The sequence below is a fragment of the Euphorbia lathyris genome, chromosome 8 (assembly GCF_963576675.1).
Source record: "Euphorbia lathyris chromosome 8, ddEupLath1.1, whole genome shotgun sequence".
Classification (NCBI taxonomy): domain Eukaryota; kingdom Viridiplantae; phylum Streptophyta; class Magnoliopsida; order Malpighiales; family Euphorbiaceae; genus Euphorbia; species Euphorbia lathyris.
The window spans coordinates 52,248,772-52,258,836 of record NC_088917.1 but is presented as its reverse complement, the minus strand read 5'-3'; positions in this window follow the sequence as shown (position 1 = coordinate 52,258,836).

Below are 10,065 nucleotides of genomic sequence, written 5' to 3'. Positions count from 1 at the left end.
GAGGTGAATGGTCAAACTGTGACGTTAGATAATAACTGCACAAAGGTTTACTCCTAGTCAACATAATTATTATCTAGGTCATAATAGTGCATATAGTCCTTTGACTTGAGGAAACTTAGTTGTTCTTGCGCAAGTAATTATAGTTTGTTCCTGCTTTGTACTGGGATCTTAATTCTAGTAATCCGGCAGTGAATCGCCATAGTTAGTTGTGTAGTGTAACAAGAGTTTTCTAATAGAGGATTCATTACTCTAAGTAAATAGAGATAAATTATAAGATAGTTATTGATTGGTTTTTTGATGGAATGAGTTCCTGGCCAGGACAATAAGACTCGTCTTATGAGATAAGTATCAAGGAATGGTTCCTTGATGTGAGTCTTATTTTATCAAAGACTTAATCAATATTTCTTAGTATCTTGACGATTAGAGCTTGACACTTTGTGGCTCTAGTCAAGATCGGGATTTTTAATGAAAGGACTTTAGTGCATGGAAATTATGATCGATGGTTCATAATTAGTTTAATTATGAGTTTACTTCAAGTAATTTCATTCTTTAATTGGGACGTCATGGCGCAGTGTGTTAGCTGGAGATCATGACCTTTAGAGGACTATAAGTATATATAAGCTAAGCTTATATAGGATACACTTGTAGCACAAGGAATTGGATTCCTAACATAATTAATAAGTGTTAATATTATGCCTCTAATGCCAGTTAAAGATGAACCTAGAAAGTCACACACATACAAGTTGTTTGTATCAAGCTTTAGTTAAATTGATTAATTAAAAGTGTTTTAATTAATTGATTGACACAATTGAATATGTCAATGGGATTGACAAAACATTCTAACATTATTTGATATTCAATTGGGGAAATTATAAATTATTATTCTTGCTCAATTTAAATTGATGGTTTTTTCAAATACAATAGTCAAGTGTTGACTGTTAGAATAAAGGATATAATAGTAATTAATTAAGTTGTTAATTAATTATTATTATATATTATATATTAATAATAATAATATAATTAATTAATTATTAATTAATTATTATTATATTAATATTTAATATTATATTATTATTTTATATATATATATATATATATATATATATATATAATAACTAGGACGTGTCCTAGTGCATGCTTTATTTCAATCCACCTAGATTGAAACAAAGTATACATATATATCAAATTTTGATATATATGTATACATACGAAAATAAGAACAGGAGATACGATTTTTGCGGTTCAGAAAAATCGGATCCGGAATCAGTTTTCGATTTTGAGCAAGATTAATCAATTTCTTCGAAACTTGATCTATTCGACTTAGTGGACTAACTAGAGGCTTCACCACTAGAGAAGCTTTAATACCCGATTGGAATTTACAAGAGGTATTTTTCCAATCTTGTAGTATAAATATCAATTTGATTATTGAAGAACTTAATGATCTTGGTTAAGGATTTGATGTCAGACATCGGATGTTTGACTGTTTATCAGAGTGATTGGATCACACTGATTGTTTGTTTAGGGAAATTTTTTGAAATTCATCTCCTAAATACCAACATGTTTCCGCTTCAAATCCTTCAGAACCGACACTTCAATGTCAGAGAGTTCGACCAGTGGGAAGGTACCCTTTTGGAGCTTACTCTAGTTGCACTTTATTGCCTCGAAAGCTTTCCAAGTCAAAAGGTTGACTGAGCTACCTGTGTCCACCAAAGTTCTGTGTATATTGAAGTATGTGATTGTTAGTGTGACCACCAAGGCTTCAGAGTGGGGGGGTGCAGAGAGGCGGTTGGACGGTGAGACATTCTTCAGCAGTCTTTTTTCTTTCTTTTTTTCTAGAGGGGCTACCCTTAGATTAAGTTGGTGCTCCTTCCCAAATGACGTGGATTTACCCTTGATAGTGGGGTCTTTTGGGGTCCTTCTGCTTGGGTGGGAGCTCACAAGGTCTTTAGTGGTTGTCCACTTGATACTCTGGGAGGGGCTCCTTACTCGAGGAGTTTGTTAATCTCCTACAAGTGACTGTAGTTCTCGATTGCGTGCCTAGAGGACTTGTGATATTTGCAATGTAGCTTTTCGTCCGTTCAGGGCTTGGGTGATTTATCCAAGGAGGATGCATTGTGCGGTTGCATGGGCTTATGGGGCAGTGGTTCCGCAACTCTGTACGATTAGTGCACGTCTCGGTCAGGTGAATGGCTTGACTTGGCGGTGCCATGGGAGCCTACCTATTCTTCCTCTCATCGTGGGCGGTAAGGCATAGGGCCATCATCCCTTCTGGGCTTGCCAGCCTCATTCGAGTTAACAAATTGCCTCTTTTTCAATAGTGTCATGGGCTACCTCCAGGTTGAGGCATTTGACTTGGGAGGTCAGGTGATGAAACCTATAAAGGAAATTTCTAAAGGGATCTGTTGGCCTTTGTCATAGATAATTCAAATCTAAGTTGATTATCCTGACTCTGGCCGCAATCGCGAAGTAGGAGAGAAAAAGATCCTTCAGTAGGTCAAATGAGTCGTTTGTACCATTCTTGCGCTCTTCCGGGTAGGGTAGTGGGAAAGAATTTGCACATGATTTCCTTGTCCTTTGAATACAAGTTTCTGGTGCTTATAAACGAGGCAACATGGTCGTTGGGGTCTTCGCTGCCGGAGTAGACAGCTAGTATAGGCCAATCCCTAGCAAATTAGGTGTCGATAATGCGGCGCATAAGGAGGGTTTTTCTAGGTCATTATGCCATTTTCCCTTTCACATGACACAATGTACATGACAGACATTTGTTTTCGTGTCGTCTGAATATTTTTCGTGATAGTATTTTAACATTATGTCATCTGAATGCGTAATAAAAAACGCGCTCGATTCTCATATGACATTACGATTACACACTAATGTCATCCAAAGAAAACGCGCGTTTTCGTTAAATTTGATGCGCTCAACAGATGACACCTCTATTAAATGAATGTCATTGTATGCCGAAAATAAAAAAGCGGCAAATGAAATTTCACTTACGCGGCCATATACCAAATTTTAGGCGCTCGATCGTTTGACTGAAATTTCAGCTAATATATAAACGCTCTCTCTAATCCCAAACCCCAGTTTAGGTTACGCAAGCTTCATCCCTCTCACCCCTCTCTATCTCCATGGTTGATTTCAACATGCAATCACTGGGAGTGAGCTCGAAACATGGTACTAGTAAGCCATATTTTCTTCGTTCCTAAATGTATTAGAGTTTCATTGTTCCTTACTCTATCTTTTCCTCATCTGATTTACTTTTGTGTATATCGATTTTAGCAGCTGGAATAAGGATCTAGTGATTTTCAGACCTATCGTTGAAAGGTTTAGATCTCTCGCTTAGCTACACTGATTTTATTGTATTCAGGTTCACTGCTGAAAAGCTTGGGTCTTTATCTTTTTTAACCTAGGGCAATACAGTGCCTGATGCTGAAGATGGTATGAACCCATCTGATTCCTTTTTATTTGAACATAATATTTGCAGGAATAGTAAGAATGCTTCAGTACATGAGAAGGCTGACTGAAGATATTGTCAATCGGTTCATGACTTTAGCATATGAGAAGATTTTTTTAACTTAATGAATATATATTAATGTTATGTTGGTTTGAACTGATTGGTTGCATGCATGATGTTGTTGTGGGTGGTGCTGCTGAGATATGTTTACAATATATCTTTCACTTGGCTTGTTATCTGAATGAGTATGTGCATGTATATGAAGCATGTTGGCTTGTTCATGCTTGATGTTCTGCTTAGGAAGCTAGAAGCGATTGAGTATGTGTATATGTATGCGTATGTGTATGATGTACTGTTTAGGAACCTAGAACTCATTGATTTAGGAAACTATACTGATTTAGTATATATATATTATTATGTGGGTTTGAACTGAATGATTACATATATGTATGATGTTGTGGGTGATGATGAAATGATTGGTATGAACTGATTGGTTAGATATAACTATTTAGGAAGCTATGACTCATAGAGTTTATGTATGAATGATCATTAAGCATGTGGCTGGTTAAGCATACTCTAAAGCTTTGAATGTTCATTGTGATTGGCAATACTCTTACACCTATGAGGTATACTGCTAGAAGTGATTGAGTATGTGTATGTGTATGCGTATGAAACATGTTTATGTTTGATGTTCTATTTAAGAAGCTAGACTGATTGAGTATGTGTACGAATGTTCATTTGGGCATGTAGCTGATTAGTTACATGTATGATGTTGTTGTGATTGGCCATACTCTTATGCTATGAATGTTCATTGAGTGAAATAATATTCATGCCTACAACATATGGTTTGTGAAGCATAGTCATATCATACACTTCATCACCATACTCCTTTTTATTTGAACATGAGACTGATAAGTAAGGAATAAGTTGTCTTGAATAAGTAAGGAATAGACATGCACGAATAAGTTGTCTACTTGTTATAGCATGTTCACTTGAATATACATATGTCTACTTGAATAAGTTGTCTACTTATTATAGCATATTAGACATACTCTTAAAGCTGAAAATGTTATGAACTCAACTGACTCCTTTTTATTTGAACATGAGTTATGCTGATAAGTAAGGAATAAGTTGTCTTGAATAAGTAAGGAATAGACATGCACGAATAAGTTGTCTACTTGTTATAGCATGTTCACTTGAATATACATATGTCTACTTGAATAAGTTGTCTACTTGTTATATCATGTTAGGCATACTCTTAAAGCTGAAAATGTTATGAACTCAACCGACTCCTTTTTATTTGAACATGAGTTATGCTGATAAGTAAGGATTCTGAATGCAATTCATTTACAATATACCTACCACTTGGCTTGTTATCTGTTTTAAAACCATTCGGAATGGTGATGGGTTTTCGATGCTATCAACATAAGTTAGTCTCTGTTCTTTATCGCTGAAAAAAACTGAACTTAACTGAACTTAATTGAATTGAACTGGACTAAACTGAATTGAACTGAACTGAATGCTACTGAATACCGAACTGAACTGAATTTAACTGAATGCTACTGAACTTAACCGAACTAAACAATAATGATGATATTAGACTTTAAAATAATTTTAATGATAATATTAGACATTAATGAACTTATAATAATAATAATAATAATAATAATAATAATAATGTTTCTAATAAATTTAATAATATCAATAATAAATAAATATATTATTAAAGATAAAATTAAATTGAATATCAAATAAAATCTTGGCTCGATAAAAGCCTATGAAATTAAATAAAAATGAGTCTAATTTAAATTAAAAATACAAATTACATACAAACACAAATTTACATATAATTTAAAGCCTATAAAATTAAATACAAATTTTCATATGAATACAAACTCTTAACTTTTTATTCTAATTAAGGGTTAAAGTGCAAAAATACCCCTAACGTTTTGGGTCAGGAGTATTTTACCCCTAACGTCTAAAATGTTGCAATTTTATCCATAACATTGATAAATTCGGTAAATTTGAGAAATAATTCATAATATGGATGCAATTCCTAATTTTTATATATGGATGCATACTTTAGTTTTAATTTTTTTATTAAACGATATATACTTTAATAAACTATCATTTCTTGACTTTTATCTAATTTATAGATAATGATAAACTATAAATAATAATAATAATAATAATAATAATGATAAATTATAGATAAATAATAATAATAATTTTAATAAATTATATATAAATAATTATAATATAATAAATAATGATAAATTACTGAATACTGAAACTGAATGCTGAACTGAACTGAACTGAATTGAACTGATTGTTACTGAAATTAAGTGATAAAGAACAGGGCCTTAAGTGGTTACAGCATCACAAACTTTATCACCATGCTCATTTTTCAACGAGTACAATCCAAGTGGCAAGTATATTGTAAAGGGTTATTTATGTGCATTGTTATTAATTGATTGGTTGAATACCTTAATCATGCTTCAAGTATTAAAAGAACATTGTAAAAGGGTCATTGAGCATGTATGAAGCATGTATTAAAGGGTAAATTTAGGCTAATTGCATGTACTGATATGGATTCCAAATGATAAGATATATTTTGATTGGATAGAATATACATACATATACATACAAACTGAATAGCAAGCTCTACGTAAAGGGTTATGTATGTGCATTGGTCATACTCTTACTATTTTCTTTTCACTCGGCTTGTTATCGTAACAACAACATTCAACATGGTGATAGGTTTATAATGCATTCAACACAAAGGGAGTCCCTTGTGGTGACAGCATCATAAACCTCATTACCAAGTTCATTGTTCAACGAGTACAACCCAAGTGGAAGGAACATTGTAAAATGGTCAGTTTAGTCTACTTGCATATACATACGAACTGAATAACAAGCTCTACGTTATATTGCAAAGGGGAGGGGGGGTTGAGTGTTGCCTTTTGATTCTTCACCAAATTCCAAATCTCATTTCTCTTACTCAAGATAGTTTAGGAAATTTGGAATTTAAAGGAGAACCTCATCATCTGCCCCTCATATCCACTTTGCATACTCCTCAGTCCATATCCGGACGAGCCCCTCAAACTCTTCCTTGTTATTGCGGTATTGCTCAGCAACTGCTTCTTGCCCAGGATATGAGTCCTCACTGTGGGGCTGGAGAAATAGATCATATAGGTGCCACAGACACTACAAAATACATAGAATAATTAGATCAAAAATATGATGTTGTGTGTTTATCAAATGAAATAGATAAATGGTTGCATTATACCACGGCAGTGGATAAGTGATGGGTATTAAGGATACAGGGAAGACAAATCAACCCCTGAGGAGCCACGTTAGGATGATATATCCTATTCCAGAAGCAAAACTGAGAATAAGAGGAGACATTTATTAGTGTACGTTTATATGTCATGTATGTGATTATATCTTACTGATATGAGTTAATATTACTCTTGCAGGACTGTTTGGGAAATCCGGAAGGTAGCTGATTCTGATTTCAAATACACCCCTTTCATATGAGGTGTATTGGGGGCCTTTCATTCTGATCGACCATATGAAGAAGTTACCATTGAGAGGACCTGTATGTTATCATCCAAGAAGAATCATTAGAAATACACAGAAGAAACCAGGAAGAGTTATAGAACAACTATGGATTGACATACGTACCATCGATAGCCAAAAGCCACTCTGGGTTCTCCATGTACAATTTCTCCAAGTCAGCAATTATCTCTTGTGGAGTTTCAACAAGGGGATCCATTGTTACAGCGTAAGTTTTCTGGGTTGTTGAAGGTATGGATTCTGAACGCGTATGATGCATGTTGGGCTTTTTTGGAGACTAATAAAATAGGCCCAACTGAAGCAATGGGCCCAACTGCATCGATCCAACTGGGTTTCAGACGGTTAGGGTTTCTTGAGGAGTATAAATGTAACCTCTTTCTCTATAATCTCTATCTCTTTCATTATAGTGAAATATCCTGACTTGGTAGTGCCCCCAGACGTAGTCATTCATATTGAGTGGCGAACTGGGTTAACAATTCTTGTGTGTTTGCTTATTTTTCGTTTATCGTAATTGCATTTATTCCTAACAATGCATATATTTATAGTGATATGATTGTGGTAAGTGAAAGGCCGTGAAAGGGGAAGGGTCGGTAATTACTGAGTTTAGGGTTGTGTGTAATATTAATGATCTGCTTTGGCTTTTGCAGATACCAAGACCTTTGGGATTATAGGCCTAATTATTACTCCAAGATATGGATTGACGTTCAAGATATTGGTATGAATATTGGTTTCCAATAAAATTAAAACCATTGATATACAGAATTTCATGTTCATATTTTAGTATGTTTTAGTATACCGATAAAAACCAGAAATTCAAACGAAAAAGAAGGTAAAAAGTGACATTTTAATTTTTAAAAATGTCCTCTAAATAATAATAAAAAGACATTAAAATAAAGAGTAAATAATTTATTAGTCCCCTAGTTTTTATCTAACACATTGTTTAGTCCTCCTATTTTGAAAAACACATTATAAGGTCCCTAGCTTTTACCAATATTAACCCTTTGGTCTTTTTGTCTAGTTTTTTTAGACTTATAACCGTTATATTTTAGCATAAATAGACATATATAAAATAACATAGTAACATGGTCAACTTGTATTGTATTGTGGTTGTCCTAAAATCTAAGATATGTTCAGTTAAAAATATAAAAAAATAGATAAAAGGACCACAAGGTTAATATTGGTAAAAGATATGGACCTTAAAATGTGTTTTTCAAAATAGGGGGACTAAACAGTGTGTTAGGTAAAAACTATGGAACTAATAAATTATTTACCCTGAAATAAACGTCTCTGTCATCTGAAAAAAATCCTTTGACATGATTGATTAAGACCTATGCCATTTAAACAGGCTATAACGGCAGAAATTATTATACGAACTGTCATCTCAAATTCAATATGTCAATTTTCCACACGTTAACCTGGCGGTTTTAATTATTAGAATGTCATGTGATGACATTAAAGGTGACGGCAGTAAGATGACAGTAAGAAAATAGACTAATGTCATGTGTGATGACGAAACATGAGAGAACCTGACCGTCGTCTAAAGGTGCAATAGACGGCAGCGAGCCCCGTGACAGATTTATATCTCGCGGAACGACGGTTTTTAACCGTCGTCTGAAGAGGGTTTTGGCGTAGTACGTGATGTTTCCCCCATAACTCCGCCTAGGGATGCTTCTCGAGGAACCGCTGGATCTTGGATTCTAGTAACTCGTCGACGTCCTGCGAGTCCATGACAGGTGGTGCCGGATTTTGCGGTGACTGCATAGGTTGAGGGATTAAGCCGATGGGCTACAGTGGCATCAACGGAGATCATACAAGATGCGCTACGGGAGGAGTGACTCCGACGGGCAAGGTTGGGCTATTGTAGTTGGTGCATAGGCATTCGATATTGTAGGTTGTACTGCGAGCTTGCTTGGGTTTTAAAGAATTCACAAATCTTGGTGTTTTCCTTCTAGAGGGCTTGTTGGCTCTTAATGATTTTCATTTGGACCGTCGTTTAAACCGTCGGGCTTGTTTGGAAACTCATGATCACGATGATAAGTTGCGCAGAGGGTCCAGAAGCCTCTTCATCAGAATCAACCTCCGTAAGTAAAGGGGCACGGTTTTGCGGTAGTCCCCTTAGACTTAGTTGGCTTCTTCATGTTGGGAGCTTGATGCCCCGATTAGGGTGTTTAACATTTCTTTAACCGATGTAGGGTGTTGCCTCCTTATCAGCCATTTGAGCGCGTTTTGTTGCGATAGAAGAGAGGTCGTAATAGATGATGATCGAGGTCGCTTGTTACTCCACGCTCACCGCACCAAATAATAAAGAAGTGGAAACTTTGGAATGGTCATGCCAGCTGATTCTCCTCATGTGCGAGGAATGGTCGTTAGCTAGGGAAACTCCAACTATCAAGTTAGTGATTGCAAAAAGATGGATAGAGAGAAAGAATGAGGTTTCAATCATCTTCCAATAGTATTGGTTTATTGTTTATGGAGGTTTGTGTGGTTTATGATTGCCCATGGATTTGGTTTAGAGATGGACCTGTTGGGCTTCGTGTATATATACATATAATATGTGTATATATATATATATAATATTAAGGGAATGAATTGACAAGTTATTTACCTATCTATATTATGAATGTTAATAACCATTTGAACCACATCAACATGTCTTTAACCATTTCCTCGATCAGAGCAAAATATGAACATCTACTGGTGAAAAACACATTAGGCATTTCCAGGATTTTCATACCTGATTAAGAAGAGCTCCATCTTTCATCTTAATCATAAATCCAACTTTCATGTTTTCAACCCTTCCATTTTCTTGGGAACACCATCCATGTTTCTTTCATGATCTCCCTTCTCCAAAAGTCTCTTCACCAACCTACATCTCATGACCCCCAAAACAAAGCTAATTAATTGTTTAAATATTGAACTAATAAACCACTTAAGATTAACCTCACTGATTGAGTTCAACAGGACAAAAATTAAGAGGAAGATGAAACAATAGAAGAGGAAGAGATGGGTCAGTTAGTTCTTCAATCTTAACGCAT